This window comes from Nyctibius grandis, chromosome 6 (assembly GCF_013368605.1).
Source record: "Nyctibius grandis isolate bNycGra1 chromosome 6, bNycGra1.pri, whole genome shotgun sequence".
In the NCBI taxonomy this organism is placed as follows: Eukaryota; Metazoa; Chordata; class Aves; order Nyctibiiformes; family Nyctibiidae; genus Nyctibius; species Nyctibius grandis.
In genome coordinates this window covers 74,609,471-74,635,154 of record NC_090663.1, presented here as the reverse complement: position 1 = coordinate 74,635,154, position 25,684 = coordinate 74,609,471, and the positions used below count along the sequence as shown (strand labels likewise).

Here is a 25,684-nt window from a genome sequence, read left to right as displayed (position 1 = left end):
ACCTAAAATCCAGGCTCACTGATACTCTGTTGTTCTGCAGCTGCTTTCTTTCAGCTGCTGTTTTCTTTGTATTATGTTTGGTTTGGTCTACACAAGAGGCAAAAGTCCTTGCCTACATCAAAGCTGTTCTGAAGTAAATCCATGGAAACCTGTGTGGACATAGCACCTCCTGATCTGAAATCAGACTTAGGCCCAAAGTCAGGATTTATAAACCTGGTGGTAAAATTTATGGCAGCACTTAAAAATGACACAGTCTAATTAAAATGAGAGATGCTAGGGCAGAATTTTTTTTTCCCTTTGTATAGTTTCGTGGCCAGACTGCTGTGGTAATTGAAGACTCGTCTTATTATTATGATCTTCATCATAATTATTTTTCTTTAATGTTCAAACAAAGTTTCGTTTCCATCTTCCATTTCATTTTACAGATTTTGATCTTACTAGCAGCCTGAAGAGCCTTGTTTAATTCTCCTACATGTTAGGACCAAAGAAGAGAACTAATTAAAAAGAAAAACTGGAAAGTACAAAGAAGGTTCGGGGTGGGGAGGGAGGGGGAAGCAGCACAACAATAATTGCCAATAAATGCACATCTAATCAGCAAGCAGAATTATTGAGGTATTATTCCAAGTAGTATTCTCTTACCTGAGTAGTTCTGCCTTTCCTTACTAGGTCTGGAAGTGTGTTTCTAACTGTATCTTCGTGAGGCCCTCACACACCTAAATTTCTTATGTGATGACTTAAGGCCATGTCGTGCCTTACAGGAGTCCTCACAATAAGAGTTTGTCCAAGAATAGGAATTATTTATGTCACAGATTCCTCTCTTTCCCCCATCTTCACTGAAAAATTTCACCCAGCTTTACAGAGTCTTGCAAGACTAAATCCTTATCGTTTAAGGCACTGCTAGAAATTAATTGACGCATTAGAAGCTCACATCTCCCATTTCCTTCTGTACAGTCATCTTGTTCTAAGGAGGAAAATGATGTAGTGTTTAGGGAAGCAATATGTTTGTTGTTTTTATTTCAATATAAAATAATTAATTTGAAAATAGGCATAAATTTACACATTTTCTCTGAAAATAAAATGGAATTATTTGCTTTAACTACATAAAGGTGTAAATGATTGTGTTGGCCATGCACTTAAAAACCTACTACCCCTCTGTGGCAGACAGTAGTTCTTGATCAGTAGTTAATTATTGTATAGGTACAAAGGTAACGTATGACCTTTTTTCTGTACCATAGCTTTTACATTTTTATCAGCTGCAGCAGCTGTCATTTTATGAGGCAGATTTGATACACCATGGAACCAAAGTGGCGCTTGTTTAAACAACTTCTGGAAACCTTACTGTGATGTTTTCCTGTTTATTCACTTACACTCACCTTAAGAAGAGCCACAGAACAATTTAAAGACTATAAAGCCTCTCTTTGTGAAACCAATACAACATGAAAATCTTCTATTTATTACAGAAATTATGAGTTCTGAGTATGAATTACTCAGCTGGGTTGAAAAGTGTCAACCCAGCTATTCTTCCCTTATAATGGTGATTGACAAAATATTATCACCAAATTTGGCCTTGCTAGCTTTTTAAAACAAGTGCTAGCAGACAAAGTACTACCCTGCCAGTAAGGGAAGAGCAGAGCAGAACCTGTCATCCTAAGGAGCTTAATAAAACAGAAGGTCTGGGAGGCCACTGTTAAGTTCTCACCACTTTGACAGGAATTCATGTACCTCGACACTGGTGTCTAGTCCATTTGCAATGGTTGCAGGTATCTTCCTGCCTCAGCTGATGTTCCAGCTGGGCACAGGTATCTTATAGATCGTGTATCACATCTGCCAGCCATACAGAGGTTATATCAGCAGGTGTAGGTGTCTCCTACGGTTAAGTACCTGAGTCACTTCTTTTATCTGTCTGTCACTGCCTGCAAACTGTAAGCCTGGAAAAACATTCCTCGTAGCAGTAATACTCCTGATACTACATCGTCCATCACAGTCCATTGGCACTGGGACACTCAATATTTTATCTTAGAAAAAGGTCATATTTCCTCTTCTTGCACTTGTATAACACAATATACCAAAAAGCAGATGGAAGTTAGACCGTCCTTGAGATCAAATATATTTAATTCTCAAATTTATGTATCAAATGGAGAGGACTGGGACAGACTGCATTGCAGGGCACTTCAGAAGAAGGTATAATTTAAAGAATCAAATTGCATCTTCCATGCCCATGGTCCAACTGCATCGCAACTCCACCAAAAGGAAATCCAGGCACTGGGACTAGCAAGAAGCTGTGGCATCTCAAAAGGGGATCCGTGGGTCCAGGGCAGGCTGCAGAGTTCCTCTGCAAGTCACCTAGATGCCACTGCTTATAACATTCAAATTGCATTTCCCCTCTAAAATTAACCCAGACTCCCGTGTTCAGAAGGAGTAAGAAGAAAGATTAGAATTTAGAAAACAGAAAGAGTTATTCTCCCTAAATCTTGGGGTTTCAGGAGACACTGGCAGAAATTACCAGCAAACACACTTGCTTTGAATTACAAAGAACAACAGGGAGACAGACTTGTTAAGCTTTCAAAATTGCTTTCATTCCATTTACACCAAAGAAATCACACAGTGCTCAACACTTCTAATTTTCAATCACAGCTAGCCAACCTTGATCCCACGGTCTCTTATTAATTTCTCCTTGCAATCCCAAGCAGCTATATTAATTCACCATTTTAACGTGCTTTCATCCTGCGTGACTTAGATTCCAATGGCCAAACTGAGAACTTCTATTACAGGTATCACTTAAATTGGATGAAGGGCTTCAGACTGCTGCTGTTAACAGCAAACAGTTGATCATTTATTAGCGATACGCTTTCAGCTTGTATTTGAGACACTGCTGCTGTTTTGCATCTAAGAGGCAATTCAGCATTTTTAACATTGCCCAGAGCCAAAAGGTCAATGCATAAGAGCTGCATTATAACGCAAATGTCACACAGATGCAAATCTTATTCCACAGGCATCCTGAAACAGAGGATGTGTCTTTTTCTTTAGGTAGAACTATATATTACCAATTCCATACACACACTTTCAACGTGAAAGGGGTACCAAATATTCTTTTTACAGAATAAGGGTACATTCAGAAAGCACTGTTACAGTAATTAATATCCTATTGTCCTGTGGGTATAGATGGTAACGCACATGAAAAGCAGGATTAATACATCAGGTTTTGTATCAAGTTATCTTTAATGGCCAGTGCAAAGAGAGTAAGACTTGCCATTCCTTGATGTTTTATTTCTTATATGATTCTGGCTGTAGGCCTGGTTTACCTTATGGAGAGCACAAAATCATTTGCAACTAAAAAACAGTATTATTGTACTTTGCAAGATGGTAAACTGAGACAGGCCAACATTTTCAAGCAAGCCTTGACCTCAAGTAGGTGAATATTCATATTCACAGCTCTCTGCTCCTCAGGCTACTACTCCTCCTGGGTTTATGACCATTCTGAATTTCCCCAAAACATATATTTAACTGCCAACACTTAGGTTTAGATGACTAAGATTTGACAGGTCACGTAAGGTAGGCTTCATAACATTCAACTGTAGATTGCACCATAGGCTCTGTTAATAGACAGCAGAGAAAAAGGCATTTATAGGGCCAGGGCCATCTGACCTGTTTCACATATCACAAAACGAGATCAGTCATGCCCCAGTCATACTTTTTTCCATTGACTGCAAATGGAGTCTAGCAGTTTCCTCAGATGGAGACACACCATAGAGGTCTACATTTGACCAAATGAATCCCAGCCAAAAAGGCAAAGAGAAAACTCCCACTGTCCAGTGGAGGGCTGGGTGGAGAACCCTGAGCCAGTAGTGACCGAACTGGTATATGGACAGACAGCGGCAGAGAGCCACACAGCAAAATTAGTCTGGGACCCAGAAACAGCTGAGAGCTGCACTCAGGACAGCAAGTTTTGCTTTCCAAGCAGCTCTGCTTGCAAAGCCACCTTCACAAGGAATGCTCCTCTATATCAGGAACTAGTATCTTATTCCTATTTGTTGAATATAAGCAATTTGATACTATTCAGCTTCAAGTGAGGCCCACTAATGCACTATTTACAATGACTTCTTGCTATCAGAATGCTTTCAGGCATATATTCAAGGTTTAATTATATTTTACATGTCTAGAAAAAAGATATTATTCATAATACTAAAAATCATACGACAAGAAAATGTAAATAAATGCCCCTTGTACTGCAGAACTGGACTTTTTAAAAACTGGTGCAAAGCCTGTATATCAGTATTTTTGGATAGTTAAGGGTAAACAACAGTTTCATTTTTTTAAATACCTAATGCTTGACAGCTTGTTAACTTCACAGCTATAGATCATTATACCTCACTTCTAACACAGAGGTCTGCAATCCTACATGTCACTTCATGAAAATACAGGTTTGTTTACGAGACCTCACATTTAAAGTGTTCTGGAAGTCAATAAAAAAATAATAACAAAAAAAATCCTACCAGAAAAACAAACAACTTAAATCTTTCCTGCAACAGAAGTCCCTGTAAACTAATACTGGAAAACAGCAAATCACCCTCTAACAGTACACAATCAAATAAAGCCTTTCAAATGAAAAAAGATTACTTAACCTATTGAGAAAGAGACTGCTGTTATGCTTGGATGTGCTTTAAAAGGGCAACATTTTGTAACTGGTGACTTCAACAGAAAAGGTTTTGCTGATTTCCCTCCGGCACTTATGAGCTTCATTTCTATTTGCTTTAGGTGTTAACGGGGGTAGGAACAATAGTTATTAAGAAGGACTTACTTGAGGATCTTTACTGGAGCAGCAGTACTTCTTTAAAGTACTTCAATTTTGAAGTTAAAGTTATTAATAACTGGAGAACAAAAAGTCTGTTCTCTGTATTTGTTTCCTCTAGTTAGAGTGTGTCCTTTTTCAGGGAATATGCTTTGGATGTGACATCATGTAAAATCTAGATGGCATTTACTTTAGGAATGTCTCCAAACAGTGACAAACTCATTGCAAGTTAAAATCTCTTTGGAAGTGACTTAATGGCTCTAGCCGTTATGTTGAGACTTTACTCGGAAAATTAACTTCAGAAACCGTTGAGCTAGAGATCCATGTCAGCAGTTTCCAAAACAAGTCTGATCACAAACAGCACTACATCTATAGCAACTGCTGGTTCTATAAATTTAGCCTTGGGCATTAGAACTCAAACATAAAAGTCATTTATTTTGTTCCTAGCACAACACAAAAAAAAGGATTGCATGTGCCCGTTGTCTCCTGAGGAAGGACAGAATCATACTTCCATTTTATACCTTCCAGGTCTGACACCACACGTTGGCATATAATGCTTCACCCTTCAGACGTCCATTAGAATTAACTACTCGTATGTATAAGGATTAAATTTCAAGAAGTAATGAGAAATAAGACTGAGAAAAATGGGATGAAGTGGAGAACAGGAAAACGCATTAAACTTCCTGCCCACAGCCCATGTGCTCAAGGGGAGCTGGTTGACTTCTTCATTTTGCTGTGTTTCTTCTGCTCTCACAGAGAAGCTGGGGGTGACCATAGTTAGAGACTCACATGCTCTTCTGGAGGCTTGAACCCTTAAGATATTAAATACCACAACAAAGTGTAACACCTACTCTGGAAAACAATCCTCACCTGGCAGGAGGAGTAACTTGACTGCTTTATAGATCTCTTGTACTTATAATTACCAGAGCTATAGGAAACTAACACATGCCCTACAACACAAGTTACCCAACATGTCAGTGCTCAGCAAAACACTTTGGGCTAGGAACATTATAAGCAAATAAATACATAGTCCTATAGCAGCTTTATCTCAGCTACTTTAGAATTAATCAGACATTAGTCATTTGTTTTGCTGACTACTCAGTTCTGGCCTTCTCAGGACACAGTAATTCAGTTCTGCCTACATTTCTATGACCATCATAAGGAGAGGAATTGGAAGAATAACTTCTACAGAAAAATTTAGCTCATTTAAAACCTGATTTTTTTTTAAGATAAGAAATTTCACTGTATTGCAACCTTTTCACACTTGGGGTTTTCTTCCTTATGTGAACAATGTATGATGGAATAGTTTCCTTAAAAATTAATAAATCAATCAGTCTTGCCCACATTTCTATGCTCTTCTCCATTTCTTTGATGATCAGTCTAGGATGTAGTTCAAAATGTGCAACATATGGACCTTATTTTATAAGAGGAACCATTCAAACAAAGTAAAACTTTTTTTAAAAAAGACAGCAAAAATTGATCTCTTTTTGTTGCTTCTATCTTAATTTCCTGAACTTACTCTTGAAGATTTATGCATATAAAAAGTGAATAGCTAGAAACTACAACAGGTGAAAATTGGAAATTTTCATTATTACAATAGGAAATATGCCACAGCAAGTCAAGCAATAAGCATTTTCTGGACTTTCTTTTTCCCCAGGGAATACCTTGCTCTGGAATACACAAAGGATTTTGGTTTGCTTTTGGTTAAAAAGAGCAATGAATTCTGCTATTTGGATCACTGATAACATATTACCGAATTTGATGATTTTGTTATTGCTTACGTATCCGTTATTTGTCCATCAGTATCTTCAAGTGAACAGAGTTTAAATAATTTGACATTTTATCTTAAGAGGGGGGAAGAAAGGTTGTTGCCCAATCAGGACTACATAGATACGAACATCTCAGTGAAAAATTTCCAAGCTTCCAAAAAAAGGGTTAGCTTAGTTTGAAGGGTGATCAGATTTTTGACATACTTCTGCTTTTACCAATCTGACCATAATAAGGCACATATTAAGTCTTCCACCTGAATGACACATTTTGGAGCTGAGCATGATATCTGCATGCAGAGAAAGCTCTCAGTCACTGAGCGACAGCAGCTACTGCAGCCACTCATCCTTACAGAAAATATATTTTCTGTTAATACCCGCAAGTGCTCTGCTAATAGGAATTTCCAAAATCTGGATTATAATGGCTTCAACATGCTTTATTGATCTATTTTATTTCTTTATTGGAGTGTGGTTAGAAGCAAGATGATCTGTTTTGTATAATGTCCTGACTTTCCCCTAAGCTTGGCAAAATCTCAGGCATAGCTGAAAGTATGGACGTCATGTAAAAAATAGATTTTGAAAAGGCTTTTGAAAAATCATTCTCCAGCTAAAGGTCACTGAACACTAGTTAAATTATATAAGGGGACTGGGAATTAAGATTATCAACCTTTGGCTGTTTTCCTGCTTCAAAGAATGTGAGAACAATTAATAATGCAAAGATCTTACAGTATTTAACGATGCAGAGTGCTTAGCAGAAATACCCATGCTATTTCCAAGACACCACAACAAAGACTGAACCATCTGAAGGAGGTATGCTTTTCTGTCTGCACAGGATATCATCTTGTTCCTTCATGATTTTTGAAAGATCTACCCCACTCACAACTTCTTTCCTGAAGAAGAAAAGACAAACACAACCCAGATTCCTCCTGCTTAATTAACTTAGAATCATAGAACATCTTCAACTAGATCAGGCTGCTCAGAGCCCCATCCAGCCTGACCTTGAATGTGTCCAGGGATGGGGCATCTACCACCTCTCCAGGCAACCTGTTCCAGTGTTTCACCACCCTCATCATAAAAAATGTCTTCCTTGTATCTAGTTTGAATCTACCCTCTTTTAGTTTAAAACCATCTCCCCTTGTCCTATCACAACAGGCCCTGCTAAAAAGTCTGTCCTCATCTTTCTTATAAGCCCTCTTTAAGTATTGAAAGACTGCAATAAGGTGTCCCTGGAGCCTTCTCTTCTCCAGGCTGAACAACCTCAACTCTCTCAGCCTTTCTTCACAGGAGAGGTGCTCCAGCCCTCTGATCATTTTTGTGGCCCCGCCTCTGAACCCAAAGGTTTACATTCTGTGCTTAATTACATCCAAACTTTCAGTTAACTTCAAAAAAAGTACCCAGGAGAGAAGGGAAGATCCCTTCCTGGATTAATAACCAGTTAAAAGACACAAAAAGAAAGGGACAGTTTTTGCAGCAGAGCAAGACTACCAGGGCTGTCTGTGCTATACCCCATTCTGCATCCCCAGCGTCTCCATAAATCAATCTGAGAAGAGAGAAGACCGCAAAGTGCCAAACTGACCATGACACAAAATTATCCAGGTGAATCAAACCTAAGCTGGCTACAAAGAATTGCAAAAAACTGCATGTTAACATATTATAACCCTGTCGCTTGGCAAGCACTACATTGGCAAGTGCCTCATGGTACACATGGAAGCAGCAATCCTCAACGCGCATGCACAGTTATGGCTCTAAACTAGGTAGTACCACTAGGATGCCCTGAAGTCACTGTGGAAAATGCTGTCTTAGCATTACAAGACAGAGAAAATGTTTGAAACCAGGAATTATTAGGAAGGAAACTGAGTACATGATGGAAAAGGCTGCCCAAGACCAGAGGTGAGGTGGAGGTGTGCAGGCAATCATCCGGCACTGCCTGCGCCCTGGGCACCAGCAAGGCAGAGTCTGAGAGCAGGCTCTAGCAGACATAGTTAAAGGTCAAAGAGGGGAACTGAGCTCAACAGCCGTCGGCATGATGGCTCCATGCACCCTGCCTGGGTCTTAAACTCGTGTATGTGCTTGTTAGAGAAAGAAGAGAGGCAGGAGCTGCAGAAGTCAATATGTTATTCTAATGCTTCCCTGAGGCACACGCTCAGAATAGCAGATCTGAATGAGAAAAATGATGTAGCATAAGAAATAAAGCTTCAAAGATGATAATAAAAACATTTGGTTGACAATTTCACTTATATCCTCTCAGTAGCAGTTCTTACAGTGAAAGCTGCAAAAGTATAAAGCTGAACATATGAGAACAGGAGTTGGGGAAGATTGCCTGGGAGGAAACAAGTCAGAAATGCCGGGAACTTTGGGACTGGCAACACCTTCCCTGTTCCCCACTCTTCTTCTGAGGCAGGTCATACTTACGGATTTTAATCCTTCGTTACAGTGCGATTAGACACATTGCGACCCGCTGCGTAGCAAGGGCTACGTGGAAAAGAGATTCGGGAATGTCTGCTAGGGGTCTAGTGCAAGTCTGTCTGTGGCTGTAGTGCCTTTTCCACCCTAACCATATGCAAGCCCACAGGAGACACCACCTGTTGTAGTTATCTTCATCCATTAATTTGAGGCAGAACAAGAGAGAGAGACCCTGATTGGAAGGAAAGGAGTAAGGAAAGCAATGGAAGAAGTAAGAGCACACCCAACACCATACCTCACCAATGCATCACTAGCACTCACTTCAGAGAGACAGAAACAGATTGAATATCTGATGACCTTTATTTGCATCTTGCCTTTTGTACTAAAAAAAAAAACCAAACTAAAATAAAATTTGGCACAAACCCATGCCAACTCCCACATTAAACAGATACTTGCCTGAGCTATACATATTTACCTGATCAAATCTTTCTTACTCACTCTAGAAGCAGAGTGATTCACTAAACTTCGGATAATTAAATAATCTAGTTAATAGTTCTAATTAACTGAAAAAAAACAATCCCTCATTAATTTAGGGGGTCTGCAAAAGGAAGAGAAAGCAAGCAGATGAAAGCGTAGAAGAGGAACATTTTCTTTCAGAGAACTAGCAACTTCTTTTTTTCCTGTGATGTAAGTGTATTTAGTGTCTAATCTGAATCTAGCCCTGTACATCTACAGAGCCAAGTCAATCTTGGCTCATTAGCAGCAGACTAAAAATGAGTGAAGAGATACGTTATGCCTAATATTTTCCTATTCTAAGGTATATATCTGATTCGCCATCTTAGAAGAATAATAATGTCATAACTGTAAAATAATAGGATTTGAACTGGCTATAGGAAAGGCAGAAGAAACTTTTGGAGACTATAAGGATGTGTTTCACTGGGAATACTGATTTTTTTTTTTTTTTTTGCCTATTCTAGGCATCTGCATTTTTATTTTTCCAGTGCTCAGAGTGAATGGGAGTTGAGAGAAGCTCCACTACAGCTTTTACACTTAGGCTGGGTCTGAGCACCAGCAGTACTACTCCTGTATTTCTCACTAATACATATAAATAAGAGGCAACGGTTGAAAAACAATTTAAAAAAAAAATTATGAAGAGAACCAAGGAGAAAAATTTCAGTTTCTGATGAAACATTTTACAACATGGCTTGTCCTGCTTACCCATATATCCTGTTTTCTGATATTCTCCCCCCTTGTTTGTCTCTGCTGAGTAAGTACTGCCAGAACATCCTACAGTGAGGTTCCTTCTTTCAGCACCACTTCCAATGCAACTAGTTGCTTCAGGATAAAAGACAAGAACAAGTGCCTGTCTTTTCCTTTTAATGGATTTCATGCCAGGAGGAAAGCCAGTATTATTTAGCAATGCTATTTTTGTCATCATAAGCAGAAACAGAAGAGGTTTGGGCTCCATCTGTATTACCAGGCTTGGCATGCACTCCACTCCAAGGCAGGAGTTCATACCTTCTCCCAGTTCTGCATCTACATGCATTCCAAGCCATCTTTTACTCCTGAAACCTAGCTTCTATACAGAGGACACCTGGATACACCATAGTTGACCCCAGCATATAGTCTAAGTGTAGCTTAGGTAAAGTTCCAGAGTACGCCACCAGATAAATTTCATCAGGGAAACCAACTCATTCCATCTTACATGAATTTGAGAGGTTAGTCAAGAAAATACAAGCATAATTGACAACTCTCAGCAACTTCTGCTTTACTAATAAAGACTTTGGCTGTGACTGAAATTTCTCAGAGACTGGCAAGACTTTTCAGATGATTGGCATTCCTCAGTCTGTGGTCTTCAAGACATCAGGAAACCATTCATAAATGACAATTATCATTTTTAATAAAACCACATAGAGACTCCCACAGATAAAAGCAAGCCACCAAACAAAGCAGAAAAAAATTCAAACTACACCCAAATTTTTAAGGTTAATTATTTTGGCTGCAAAGTCCAGGACTGACCACGGATTTTTGTCCATGATAGGTGGGCTTTAGATTGAGAACAACTGGGATGCCCCAAAAGAGAGTATGCTGCTGACCAGGCTAACCCTGTGGTATTGGGTGGCTAACTGCTGCATGCAGCTGGTCTGAACAGCGAAAAGATTTCCTGAACCATGCTAGAAAACTGTAGTGCAACATAAGCAGCGAAAATGACTGAGATTTGTAAAATTAAGTGTAGATATTGACAAATCCAGTAAGGTGGAGAAGATATCAGAAAAACTGGAAAAGCAGGAGGAAAAGGCAGCTGTTGGAGTTTCAAACTGCAGTCCTCCCTCTCCCCACATTGAGGGCTGGAGAAAGCATCGCACAGTTCAGGCGCATTTGGTAGGAAGAGTTTGCTTTTGCAATAGGCCTGTGGCCATATGTCGAGCAAAGCCAGAACCTTTGATCCTGTAAACCTCAATGCCGTTGAGAACAATGAGCAGCAACTCTCAGCCCGGGAAGGACATTTTAATCAAGGGCAACCTGTGACCGCAGGGCTCTGATAGACATGCAGCAGCAGATGAAAATTGGACAGCTGAAGCTGCTACCACTCCCTGCCTTCCTCCCCACCTGCCTAACAGATGTTGCTGCCCCGGAGGCAGGGATGTCTGATCCACTCATGAATCAACTCCTAACTCACCCTGCTTTTCCGCTCAGCGTTTTAAGGTAACCTGACATCAAAGTTGGTTTACGACTGGCGGGGTGGAGCAGACAGCTATGGGCAGTACAGCTTTAGCCATCTGATGCTAATTCACTGTTGCGTTCCTGACAAAGCCTCCAGCTCCACTGAGCAGCTAACCATGCTGGAGGACCAGGATGGCGGTGGTCCCTCCTGGAAGCAAGCTCCAGCGGAGGTGGGTGGTTTGGCTCTCTCTGCACAAGGACCTCCTTATCAAGACCAAGGACTCGTGCCTTATCAGCAAATCTGCTCCAGGCTTCAAAAAGGACAATGATTTGGGGAAGAATTCACAGGGGCAGCGAGATTTAAGCTCTACACTAATGCTGAGCCCTTGCCTTAAGAATAAAATCAACCCTAAACATGTGTTCTTTCATGCTATAATTCAGTGTTTCGGTGGGTTTCTAAGACTAACCAGAAATAATAAATTTAATGCTTACTGATCTGTATCCAACAAATCAATTGAGGCCCAACAAGCATCTTCTAGAGATGCATATTTTTGTGTAATATTTCTCCTATAAATTCACAGGTTATTTAAATTATTACTAGGCTATTTAAAAGAACTACTTCAGTAGAGGCTTTTTTTTTTTTTTCCAATTTGCATTTGCCTTTATGTACGTATGAGGTCTTCCTTAGACATGTGACAGCTCGGGCAAATTTTGCATGGTAATATGCCTTGGAAGAAAATGGAAACAGAAGTCAGGGAAAAACATCATACTCATTTACTCTGCCTATATTGACCACTCTCTCCTCCTTCAGCACAGACCCTTCATTCAGAGTCTTTCCTCTCTAATCCTTGCCCTTGGAGGGGCACTTTTCTAACTAGCTCCCTTCAGAAGCCAGCCTGGACAGTTAGAGACAGGATACTGCCAGAAAAATAGTCAGCAATAAAATGTAATTAAATATAAATCACCATGACTGCCAATTTAAATCTAATTGTCAAACTAAAAACACAAAGATTAAGGTTGTGGATCTAACACTGTCCATATAAATCCCAAATAGATCCTTACATCAATGTGAAAATATACCCAACAGACAATAACATATAGATAACAGCTGATGAGAAGCTGTTATCCAGGGTGGTTTTTGCAACTTTTTCTCTGAGCCCTTTGACACTGGTAGCTCTTGGGACACCACCCTGGGTTAGGCTGACCACTGCCTAGTGAAACATTTCAACACCTGAAACAGGGCTTATATGGGAACAAATAACAACTTCACTTCTGCCCTGCCTGAAAACTGCCCATGCTCTTAAGCAGGCAGGCGGGTACCATTTGCCCAGAATTTCTGATTCTGGGTCCAAGGAGGTGGTAAGAGCTGTGTGTGGGCTCTTCACCACTCACTGGCCAGAAGAAAAACACTGGCCATGGTGGCTATAAAACCACTCAGGACCCATTTCTGCTGCAGTATGAACCCTGTACTGAGCTATGGAGTGTGCTGGTACATAAATGTGCTTTCAAATTGTATATGAGCAGTACAGAAACTACAACCAACTCATTCATTTCAACAGCTGTGTGCTTAGCAGGAGAAGGCTTAACTTCCACGTAACTTCACTAAAACTAATAACATTTAAACATAAAGTTACAAGAGCTACTTTACACTTTATTCTTCCACCAAAGCAACTGAAAAAATTAGATTTTTGTAGCTATCCCAGGCACTGTATCCCTGCTTAGCTCTAAAAGGAATATTCTGAAGGCAGTATTTTGTTCTTTAGCTATATATATCTGAACCAGGGCTAAAGTAGTAACCCTAGAAAAGACAGCCATCCCAAAAAAAGCAGGTAAACTTTTTTAGGGAAAAAAACCCAAACACAGTAATGATATGGAAACATGTGGAACCTAGACACAGGCAGCAAAAACCTGAGCACACTGAACTCAAATTCTGCTCCATAAAGACTTCCTGATCTGTTTGCCTGAGGACACAATATGAAGGACAATGTTATTTATAACATATAATAAAAGCACAACTTTATGTCCTTTTGAAAAGTTAGTGATATTGATCTTAGGTTCTTTATACAAGAAAATATCTGTTACTTTCCTAAACATTTACTGGATTGCAGCTAAATTTATTTTTTCATATAGAATGAAAATGTGTCCGGCACAATTTACTTTTTTTATTTTTTTTTATAATGCCATATTAAATCAGTCCAGAGACATCGACAACAGCGGTAAATATTTAAGATTACATCTTCTTTCCTACAACATTATTCTTTTCCTTCTCTATCAGATCTAGTGTCAAATAACTCAGTTCCTCCTTTTATTCTCACTCTTTAAACACTCTCAGCATCTCAGTTACACTAAGGTTATCAGAGTTCATTGGAAAGTGAGCAGACATCAAAAGTCTGAGAGAGCACTTAGGGCATGATCCAAAGTTACCAGAGCCAACAAGAAACACTGTCTTCCGTTAGACCGGCTCAACATTAAGCCCCGAATATTTATTGCTACTTCTAATGATCATATGCCAGAGCCTTCAATAATATTTATTACAATGAAGTGTTTATTGGAAAATAGCAACAGTAAATGAGTGAAAATACGAATAGATAGAAAATTTAATATTCATAACCCTTCTCCTATCTAGGAAATGCTAGAAGAGCAAAACAAGTATTTCTTTCCATTTCTCCATCTAAGAAAGACTCACAAAAGACATCAAACAAAGCTCAGGGGAAGCATTAGGAAAGAAACACCACCCAGCAGAGCTAGGATAATCCTGCAATTATTATTCTGATCTGGAATTCCCAGTAGGTTGACAGCTACCTTGCAAGAAACACTGGTGAACATCAGGCAATCATACACTTCCTATGGAAAAAAAAGCAAACCTCAGGCAACCAGTCATGCTTAGATATGGCAGCACAAGACAGAGGCTAGCTGCCATCCACAAACATTTCTCCAGAGAAAGTTTTTGTGTTTGCATTTCTCTGATCACATGTCGGGTCAAGCAGGGGGTTGTGTTGGTTGGTTGGCTATGGGCTCCCTGCTGCTGTTCTGTTTCTCCTAGATGAACGATTTGCCTCGTTTGAAATCCTGATGCAAACCACAGCACTAAGGCAAAGCTCAACGTTTCAGGGATCTGCCTTTAGCCATGATTATAGGCACAACTTTGTGCTCTGCACTTTCAAGCGTGGCAGTTGCTATAAATTACCACAGGTAGAAAAAAAACTCACAAAACAACAGCAGCATTATTGAAGGGGCACCAAACAAGCTACAAGTTTGTCCACTGACATTTTCCTCCCGGATAACTCAGGCCAGGTGGTCAAAACAATGCCTGACTAACAAGACAGCTTGCGGGGAAAAGGTTACCATTAATAATGCAACAGAAGAGCACTGTGTGGACCAGTAATGTAGGAAACATACCAAGACAACCAGTAGGATACAGGGGTCACTCAAGAAATGACTAGACGCTAGTCAGAGAAGCAATTTTCTGAAAAGGATGCAATGTTGTTAGCTAAACATCCTTCCAAGTGTTCAGTAACTTCTGCTTCCTATGTATTCCTTCAGAGGTAGAAAATACGGATCTACTAATGTTCTTGCTTTATTATTAACATAAGTCAGTGCTTTGATGATCTTGCTAGGTGACTTTCCTTAAGGACTGCTGACTTGCACAGTCAAAACAGACAGCTCAAGAAAAAGGAAAAGAGAAAAGCAAGGGGAGCATGTAAATGGTGCCTTTCAGGCAGATCTGGAGAAGAGGATTCCCTGCCCACAGCAACAACAGCACAGGCAGTGGTGGGTCAGTCAGATGATGCCACCCATCCCACGCAGTCAGCCCTAATAGTTTCTCCAATCTACACACTTTGTATCAATTCAATTAAATTCAATCTTTGGTCTAACAGATAGATACTGATCTTACCAAAAAGACTCTTGAAGGATTTCTGAAGGAAGCTAATGTCCCCTAACCAAGTCAGCTTCAGAGGTAGCTGAGAAAAGACTCCATATCCCACCATTTTCAGACCTATAAAGAACTGAGTCCTGTACAAAACACGTACAATTTCACAGCAGCATTCTCATAAGCAATATTGGCACATAACTTTGCATCTAATTTGGATATAGCCTGCACATCTAGGTTTCCTTTCTATGAACACTGGGATGCAAACCTTGGTTATGGAAATCTAAAAGCTCCAAAAGCAAGCAGTACAGGCTGAAAAAATAAATGTACCCTTCCCTAGACATCATTACACTTCAAATCCAATGTGGCAGAGACTTGGAAACTTACAGTTTGAATGCTGTAGATTCCTGATTTCCAAAACAAGTTCTATTAGGAGCGTTCTGACAAAGAAAATGCCTTCCTACAAGACACACGTAATTTTAAGGTTCTGGGAATGCATAATGCCAGGTATTAGCAAAATTCAAACCTGTTCCATTTTCTTAAAGCCAAGTATTCTCCAACTCTTCTCTTACAGTACTATAAACCAGGAATAACTTAAGTGAATTCCCAAGAGTTACAGCAGTCTAAGGCTTATTTAAGTTGGAAAAGAATTGTGCTGTCTATGCTCTATAAACTACTAACAAGGCAAAGAGTTTACATAATGGGTTTATAAACAAAACCCCTTCATATCTGCAATCCATGACCAGAAAATGAATCTGTCCTGCATAAAAAAGATGTCCCACCTTACAACCTCTCGTATGAATAATAAACATGAGGTACAAGCCAGTGATTGATATGAAGGAATTACAAGATAAAACTTGAACACTGTTTTCCTTTCTTACAATAGCTTTGGAAGTGGTTTTGCAGTTTATTTGTATGCATACGGTTCTGGACAAGATGATATATGTGTGAGAGTATGTAATTGTAGCGAGAAGACAGAGACAGTGTGTAAGTTGCCCATTTAGTAATCTTTATTGTTAAATGACCCCATCTGCTACCCATGGCAAAATGGAAAGCCATTTGAGTGTCCTTGCGTTGTCTTTTGCCTGCTTAACAAAATATACTTACAAAGAGGCTTTAAATCACCATCTTCAAATACAACACAATAAAAATTATTTCAGAACTGCTTTTGGTGAGGTAGGTAGGAAAAGCAGCCTCAGCATGGTATTCTTCCCTTGTGAGCTCTGTACGAGTGAGGGAGATAACAAAAGTTTCAGTTTCCTAATAACTCTTTCTAATTCTGATCCTAGTCTTGTGATTTTAGCCAATCCTCATTGCAGGCTATTGAAATAAAGAATTAATGGGATATGAGTGGGGCTAACTAAAAATAGCTAAGTGTTACCTATGTCATCAAGAACTAGCATATATGCTGTATTAGGTCAGAAGCCTACCTGGCTATAATTGATGAGGTCTGGAAGATCAAGCCAAGTTTCTTCACTGCAATGTGTCTGAGGTGTAAGCATGAAAGCTGAAGAGAGGAACTGAACACGTCTTTTTAAAAATAAACCATTTAGAAACAACTATACTTATTTTAAGGATATTACCACTTCAAAAATGATAACAAATTAACACGAATATGACAACATGCATAAATCGGTGTGTTCCTGCTTTATCTACAACATCCCCCGGTCTATATGAAGAACTAGCATTCCTGCATTTTATATTACTTCTTTCTTCTCTGAAATGTCAAACATTTTCCTCAGAAGCACAAGGACTATACTACAGAGACCGACGAGAAGACAGATTTACACTCATATCCCAACGGATTCATTTCTAGAACAATTAAGCCACATCCTGAGACCTTTGGAACCTCTAACAGTCTAAATGCTTCATTGGTTTTATATATAGTTGTAAAATCACTGCATGTTAAGCCACGAAATCAAAATTATCTGGACTAAGTGTTCTCATCCAGTGATGTTCACAGTGCACTCCCTCTTCTGACAGTGCAATATCTGAGAAAAAAGATGGAGAAAGAGATGGTGCCAGCCAAGGAGATACACAACACTGATCTACCACCCTTCAAGGAGAAGGAATAGTTTTGCATAAAGCTGAGCCTCTTTCTAATCATGTGGATTTCTAATCTCTATATCAGAGACATACTAATGAGGACAAATGAGGGTATGAAAACAATGAGTTTTGCTAGACTTTGAGTGTATGAGCTCCAACTACCTTGGGGTTAGAAATCTGAAACAATCAGGAAGCCAAAGCGTGGGCAAGTAAAAGTGGTTTTCCTGTGACTTAAAAACTCCCTGAGAAGCACACAGAGAGACAGAGGTAACAGAGCATCCAAGTCACTGCAAACATGACAATCTGATTGTGGACTAGTACGCTCTTTTCATCCTTTATTTAATGAACCACGGAATTCAGGTTAGTGTTAAAGCACACTATTCATGTCTCAAGTGCTCTGTTACACTGTCAGATTTTATTCACATCATCTGAATAACAGAACTGACAGAAACCAAAGTTCATCTGAGCATAAACAAGGAAATGATACAGTGCCAATTTGTGCGGCAATTCTAATGGGGACAGTTGTCCATTTCCTCGTCTCATACAAGTTGATATCCTTAAAAAAAAAAAATCAAGAAAAAGAAATGCAGAGAGGATAAGCCAGTGAATGAATACTGAAGCACCTACTTTAAAGCGCCTAACCCAAACAAAGAGCGTGATGAAGGATGCCTGCACTCCTTTCACCAGCACACATCTGTGCAAGCCAATGTTAGCAGCTGTTCTGTGCTTGGGATCAGGGAGTAGTGGGGGTAACTGGGGTAGGGTTTGTTTTACGTGGCAGCAGCCCTTAGGGTTCTTCAGGGAAGGAGGAAGGCATGCCATGACCAGCCTCAGCTGCCATCCTGACACACATCCCTGAGGAATAACTCTGCATCTGGGCTAAAGTAAAACGCCACCAGCACCAGCCTCTCTAAAACTTCCAGCGGTGCCAGCAGTAGTTGACAGCGCCCAGACAACCTGCACTGCCAGTGGTGCTGCACATCTGCCAGCCTGGTCCTCCCTCCCTGACATGAGAGCTCATTTCCTCTCCTCTGTCCACCAACAACCAAACTGAAACAAAACTCTGGGAAACAATGGACATGATGAGAAAGGGCGCAACCGAAGTGACAAAGAGGATGAGTTCAAAGGAAATAAATGTTTATTACAGAAAAAGTTATCATCTCCCCTTTGTCAAAGGGAGAAGATACTGCTCATTTTGCAAACAGTCATCCCACCAGGGACAAATAGGCCCTGAAGAAAATCCAGCTCCCATCCTTTTCAATTGCTCCTCCCTGCTCACACACTCCTGCTCAAGTTTTACAAACTGGATAAGAGATCTAAGGATCAGAAGAGACTGTGGTCATGCCCAACACTGTTTTACACAACAGTCAACCTTGAATCGGCCAGGACTCCTGCAAACCTCACATCTCATACTTCAGCAAGAATTTTCTTTGAAAGGGAAAGTAACTTCGCATAAGTGACTGATCAAAGAGGCACGCCAAGTTCTTGTTCATATGAGACCTCCTTTTGTTAAGGTGACCTCCAAATGAAACATGGGCCTGCAACTGGGTGATCAGAACACCCAGCACATTACTGAGTGTCAAATTATTCAGAATCTAAACACATCTGTTTAACATCTGAAAGATTATCTTGCTTTATAACACACAAACAATTGGAGGATCAGACTAATTGTTTCGAAAGCACAGGCGCTTTTTTGTTCCAGTAATCCTCTAACCAGGAAGAGCATCCGACCTGCACAACAAACAGAGCAGATTAAATTGTTAGCTATCACACACAAGATAAAACGGAGAAGTAATTTCTGTGCCTCCAGTTGCACAGGTTGAATTCACTTCCAGAACACAGTCTTACCAATTCCTGGCATTATAAACTCATTAGTCAGCCTTTACCCCTTCTGAAACAATCCCCTTCCTGAAATGCCTCTTAAAAGTATCTTTCTCAGGATGGATCCCTTTTTCTTGTGGTGTCTGGACACTGAGGAGTAATTAAGCTCGTATTTTCAGGCTTTTCCCTGCAGATCAGCTGAGCCAAGAGATCTAAAACATATTATCCTCTTTTTCTAATAAAAAATTAGTGTCTCCCCTCCAGAAGTCAGGGCTTCCAGAAAACTGCAAAGGTCTCTGATGAAATGTCGACCCTCGTCAACAGCTCATACACTTCTCTGACGTGGTGAAGAGAAATGAGTGGTGAGGCTAATTTTGACATGAGTATCATTATGAATGACATTTACAATAAGCATTAAATTAGCTTATAGTTTTGTAAAGTTTTTATATGAATCCATAATACAATTAAAACACAAGAAATTGATTTTTATGTATGACAGAGAAAAAGTGAAGGACTGTAGAGAACTGCATCTTTAAAAGAGTCTGGCATAAGCCAGTCAGAACCAGCCACAACAGATTTTTGTACCAAACCAAGCACTCCTAATTCAAGCATAAACTATTGGGCTCACTCTAGGCACAAAGGGTAAATCTCTGTGGCCTGAAATATCAGTTTTATAAATACAAAAATACTGATTAATATTTTCCATTTAGACTACCTCAGGAATTTCCAGCACTGAGACAATATTTCAGAAGAGTTTACCTCTTCTATTAAAAAAAAAAAAAAAAAAAAAAAAAGAAAAAAGAGATCATTCCATAGCTCACAAATTAGCAGGCAAGGAAGTTTTGATTATCCTTAACTGAAATTAGAAGTACAGAGCATCTCTGCTCATTAGAAAATTTCAGTCATCTATAATCCCAACTCAGTCTCCTGTTTTGTGGTTATGGTTCATATCTGTAGGGTACCCTGAACTTCTGGCCCACACAAACACATAGAAAATGAAGTCGTAGAACAAACTTGTAGTATTTCATTTGGGCCTAAGCCATTTTTTATGCATTAAAGAGTCTGTACATTTGCACAGAAGCAGCACTTCATCGAGAATCAGCACAAGCCGAGGTAGTTGTGTTTAAAAACTTCAATTTCACGTAAAAATCTAGGGGAAACTATTTGCTTACTTATCTATTTAGATAATCTCATTTCCTCCAAAATCAGTGTTATAAGATCCTTCCTCCTCTACTCTGCTCTCCTGTATTAGTGAAAGAAAGCTGTTCATGAAATACGCACTGACAACACCCATTAAAAATGTCAATTACTATACAGAACTGCATCATTCCTCTGACAGGGGGGATATACCTACATCTGGTATCCCATACCCCCTCCCGGACTTCTGTTAGAGTCAATGGAAAGAAACAGGGCACAGGCCAGAAGGAACTGAAAATGGATCGGGGAAATTGCGTACTAAAAATACATGTGTCTCTCCTTTGACTACACAAGGAGTTTAGGGTGACTACCTCCAATTTAGGCATCGATCCCAGAGACGTCTGAAGTCAGGTGAGATGAATCCCAGCACAAGCAGTTTCCCGAGAGCACCTCTATGCACTCCATAAGCAGGGTCCTCATCTAACTGAGAGGAGGGACGGAAAAGCAGCTGAAGGAAAACCTTGCCAGAAGGTGTTGCTGGAATCCGGGACTCCTCTGTTACAATCGTAAATGTATACATGGAGAATATAAAACAAAAGAAAAAACCAGAGTAACCAGAGGGAATAGTCTTCCCGAGAGCTCCTAGCCTTGTCAGCTACCATTTGACTCAAAAGATCACTCCCTATTTTTTCCGACATACGACATATGTCGTATTATATTTACCCTATATTCAGATTTTGGAGGGACAGGCTCCATTACTAACCAAGTTTGTTTCACCTGTTCTCCAACTAAGATGTCTTTCCTCCATAAATCTATGTCTATTATTTATCTCCATTTTTCAATGCCAAGTCAGTCCAAACATGTCATTGAAATTCCACATCCTTATTTTAAATGAAGGATGTTATATACATATAATTTTTAACGAGATCTATACTAAACTGTGCCTATAGAATAATCTCACGTAACTAGATATCCAGCCAGCAATCTAGAAGGTACTTTAAATGGTCTCTCTAAAAATGCACTTCAAACTCAGAAGGGTATATACTCCTAAATTGCGAGTAGCTACTAAACTGTTATGCAAATATTTTTGCAGGATGGGGACTTAAAACTACAAAGAGAGCAGTGATTCTACTCTCCTAGGGATTTGTTTAAAAAAAAAAACAACACTAAAACAAAACAAACACACATATAATTAGATAATATTCAAGAACTGCATATTACTCTAAGCTATTCAGAATCCAGGTTTCTGAGAGAATACAGAAAACTTCACATTTGTTTTAATCACCATTACAGATTCTACTTCCTAATAATTTGCCATGAAGAAATAGAGAGTAATTAAAGACAACCTTTAATACTGGGAGAGAAGAAAAGAAAATTTAACAAAAGGTAAGTGTTCTGAATGAACACTAAAAAGGGAAGAACAAACTTTTATTTTATTTAAATTTAATTTTAAAAAAAAATTTTCCTTAAAAAAGTGAAAGAAGACAAAAATGCTTTGCAAAATGATTGTTCTAACTACAGTTAGTTAAAATTAAAAGCCATCCAAAATCACAACATAGTAATTGGCAAACTGCATTTCAGGTGGTGATTGTTCAGCTAGAGATTTATCATACCTAAAATTAAATCCCCCAAAATTAACAATAGAATGCATTTTACTGACTTGCCTAGAGTGAAGGATTAGTTATTAGTTTCAACCCAGTCTTTACAAATTCCTGAGAGAAAAACATGTCTCCTTTTTTCCTGCTGAATGCACTTTTCCCTGTCTTAGGACATTCATGTCCTGTTGCTGCTACTGCTGTTATCTACTGGAATGGTTTCACACAGGTGGTACGTGTATTACCACCTACAGGTCTGGCAGCAGTTTGACATGTAGGGTAGGTATCCCCTATACCTTTCCTTCTTCATTATGAAAGATCCATAACAAGGTTTGTTGCCATACTATGAATTATGTGATCTAGAAAGCCAAGGCATTTGACTGTAGGTTTGTGGTGGCCTTAAATCACTCATTATAAGAAAATCTCTATTTTAAAAGGCTACTCATGGGACTGTCCAGCTTCCTATTTCAGTCTCACGAAATTCCCATTTCACACTCATGCTCCAGGCTGTACCCCCTTATTGCAACATATTCTCCCATTTCCTCCCTCCTGAAATGGGAGGACGTATACATGTAATCTTAGCACATTAAATCTTCCAGCTACTTTATCTTCACCAGGGCTTGACTCTATTTTCAGTCATTCATAACACATTTTTCCTAATGAAGACCCAGCCTTCTGGGAAATGAGGCCCAAAATTGCTCATTGCAGCTGCCATTCACTCAGGTACTCAGCACACACCATCACCTGAGACAGGACCAGGTCATGAAGGAGAAGTACAGAGAGCAGGCCATGAGCACCAATTAGTGTTCAGATTCAAGCTGACTCAGCTTCAGTGGCGAGACACAGTCCAAATTTTTTGTGTACCAGCAATTTTCTGCTTTCTTGTGCCTATTCTTTAGCTATTACTGTGCGTCACTATTAAGACCTTTTTTTCTTCCTCACTCCAAATATAGCTACTGCTTCCTTAGGCTCCTGACTTTTCCTTCTTTTTGTATTACAGGCTAATGATCTGTCAACTAATATTAAATTATTTGCTCTCCTAATTGCCTATTTTCAAATAATAGATTATGGAGTAAGGTGGCTACCTTAGCACTTTCCCTGTATATTTCAAAAGAAGAAAGAATTGATACATTAGAAATGAAAGGCTCAAACCCCAAGAGAACCCTTGTCCTACTTATTACTCACAAAAATATTTCATCCATAAGATTAAAATATTTTACAAAATTTCTGTAGTATTTATTTTTAATCCCCTTCCAGTATCAGTTACTTTCATTCCGAAGCCTATGAGGTTTTCTCATTTTCAGATCAAACATTCAAAGCATCCTGAAAATTTCATGCCACCATAATGCTCTATTTAAAAAAAAAAACAGCAAAAAAATACGACTGAATCCACTGATATTTTTTCCACCTTATAAGAATTCTTCCTGTATGCCAATACAAAAAAAAAAACAACAAAACCAAACCGCAGACAGCTGACCAGGTTACCATTTTGAGATCAGTTCTGCTATATGACACAGGGGCTACACAGATAATATACTCGAGAACTCAAACTTTTCAGAAGTTAAAGAGAGCCTCAGCTGATGAGGCTCTCCATTTACAGCAGGGAAAATACAGAAAGCAGAGGTACCAATGGGATGCACACATACAGGACACAAGGTCCCCTACCTACCTCCTCCAAATCCCATAATTATTTTTCTTGGATGGATTTTTGCTCATATTTTCTTCAACTCTTCCTGGACTCTACAATGAATCAGTTACACCCCTGGAGCACTCTGGTTACCTTGAACCTCTGAACAGGCTGAAGGTGGAAAAAGACATGGAAAAACACTGACTAAAGACCCACTGGCAACTCAACAGGGACACACTGGAGGGAGCCAAATAAAGCTCCTCTCTTTCAGACCTTTCAGATTCACAAAACAAATTTGCTACAACATTCCACTGAGAGCTTCATCCTCATTTCATGAACATGCTGCAGTCTGACAAAAAAGACTGTGTGTGTTTGGAGAACACAAAAATGAAACCTTGTATTGTCACAGGGCACTTGCAGAAGCAACGAGAAAATGGTATAGTTATAGTAAAGTTGTGGCATTAAAACCATTCACAACTGTGTTGCTTCCTTTTTGCTCAACCTTTATCTCTGAACTCATGTGCTTTATCAAGTAAGCTATCTCAACAGAGAAGAAAAATCAAGATTGCATGACAACAAGTTAAACCTAGCAACATGGAATATTTCTACCTTCCTCAAGGGGATAATCAAATTCTGTAAAAACTTTTCACAGATTATTAGTAGGGAGGGATAGTTCTACCAAAATTATCTTCCTGGTAAAAAATAAAACTCGCTTTAAAGGCCAATATGACAGATGGATTAGTGCAGAACATTGCTTAGCTTTCAACCATTTGTTTTAATTATTATACTCTAAAAAACTCAGTAAAGATTCAAAGGATCCTCAAAGTTCTTAGCAATGTGTCATTAAACATAGAAAGCCTAAGAAGATTTCAGCTTTGCCTAATATTTATTTCTCAAGATAGGCAGAAAAATAAAATACAAAATAACCAGCTAGACCTTAAGCCAATGTAGGTAACCTAAAACCTCTAATGACTAAAAAAAAAAAAAAAAAAAATCTAAAATAACGTTCACATTAAAAAAATAAATAACTTTAAGATAACTGTAAATTTCCTTTTGAATGACACTTAATTACTAATAAATATATCTGCATCTGCCAACAATTAACAGTGACTGAATATAACTTCTCAAAAACTTAATCACAAGACACTTCATCTCTAACCTAATGACATTATCAAGAGATGATGGAGAAACACTTACATAAACCAGCCATTTTGTCCTTGAACCCATAAGCATGACAGATGACCATCACAACAGACCACACAAGTGGTAAAAAATACTTTGACAGCACGGGTGCAATGCTATAATAAGACGTGTAGCACCGTCTCGTCGGTGTGACATCTAATGCCAGGTCAGGGTTTGTCATCTGCAAAGAAAGGGAATGCCTGCTCTTTCATATTTTATTTTCCTTATTTTTCTTTTGGGGGGGATTTTTGCTTGGTTTATACACGCTTATAACAGAGAACATTGAAATTTGACTGTAGTTGCTAACAGCACTGTCAGCCTCTTTGCATAAAGTTTGTGGGAGGGCAAGTCACACAAACATCCATCGGTATGTGCTTGCATTCCCAGTAGCATATAGCACTTTGCTAATCAAGGAAAGTGACCTATGGTCATACCTCATGACTTCACTCTGAATCATGGACTTATGGCTCTTCCACAGGACCTACTGTGAGTGAAACTGTGAGCGAAATATAAGCACATATTATTAGACAATGCTTTGCTCACATGCTTAGACTCACATTTTATTGTTAGTAACTTAGACAACCAGATAGACTCTAACATTAAGATTTATAACATTACCTATTAAACTGAGAAAAGCACTCCCATTCTGTTGGAAGCTCCAAATTTGCTATCGTTACAGGAAGGTCACAAAATCAGAGGTGCCAATGGGAAAATAGGTTTCCTGTCCATCTCCTCCAGCTCCCTTAGTTTTGGGGTTTTTCACAGATTTCTTCCCTCCACACC

At 39.2% G+C, this 25,684-nt stretch overlaps 1 protein-coding gene across 9 annotated transcripts in view; it reads right to left on the bottom strand.

The window, feature by feature from the left end:
* The window catches only part of SLC7A11 (solute carrier family 7 member 11), a 111,081-nt gene extending 86,096 nt beyond the window's left edge, over positions 1-24,985 (bottom strand). For 6 of the 9 annotated variants that reach the window (XM_068404303.1, XM_068404313.1, XM_068404310.1 and 3 more), the window contains exons 1-3: positions 24,917-24,976; positions 23,762-23,890; positions 20,869-21,052 (exon numbers count right to left, since the gene is read on the bottom strand). The gene's annotated coding sequence lies outside the window, so the exon portion shown is untranslated. Of the gene's footprint in view, positions 1-20,868; positions 21,053-23,761; positions 23,891-24,916 lie in introns of all 9 variants that reach the window. The other 3 variants (XM_068404306.1, XM_068404305.1, XM_068404304.1) reach the window with 3 other exon arrangements.
* Between the last annotated feature and the right edge of the window lie 699 nt (positions 24,986-25,684).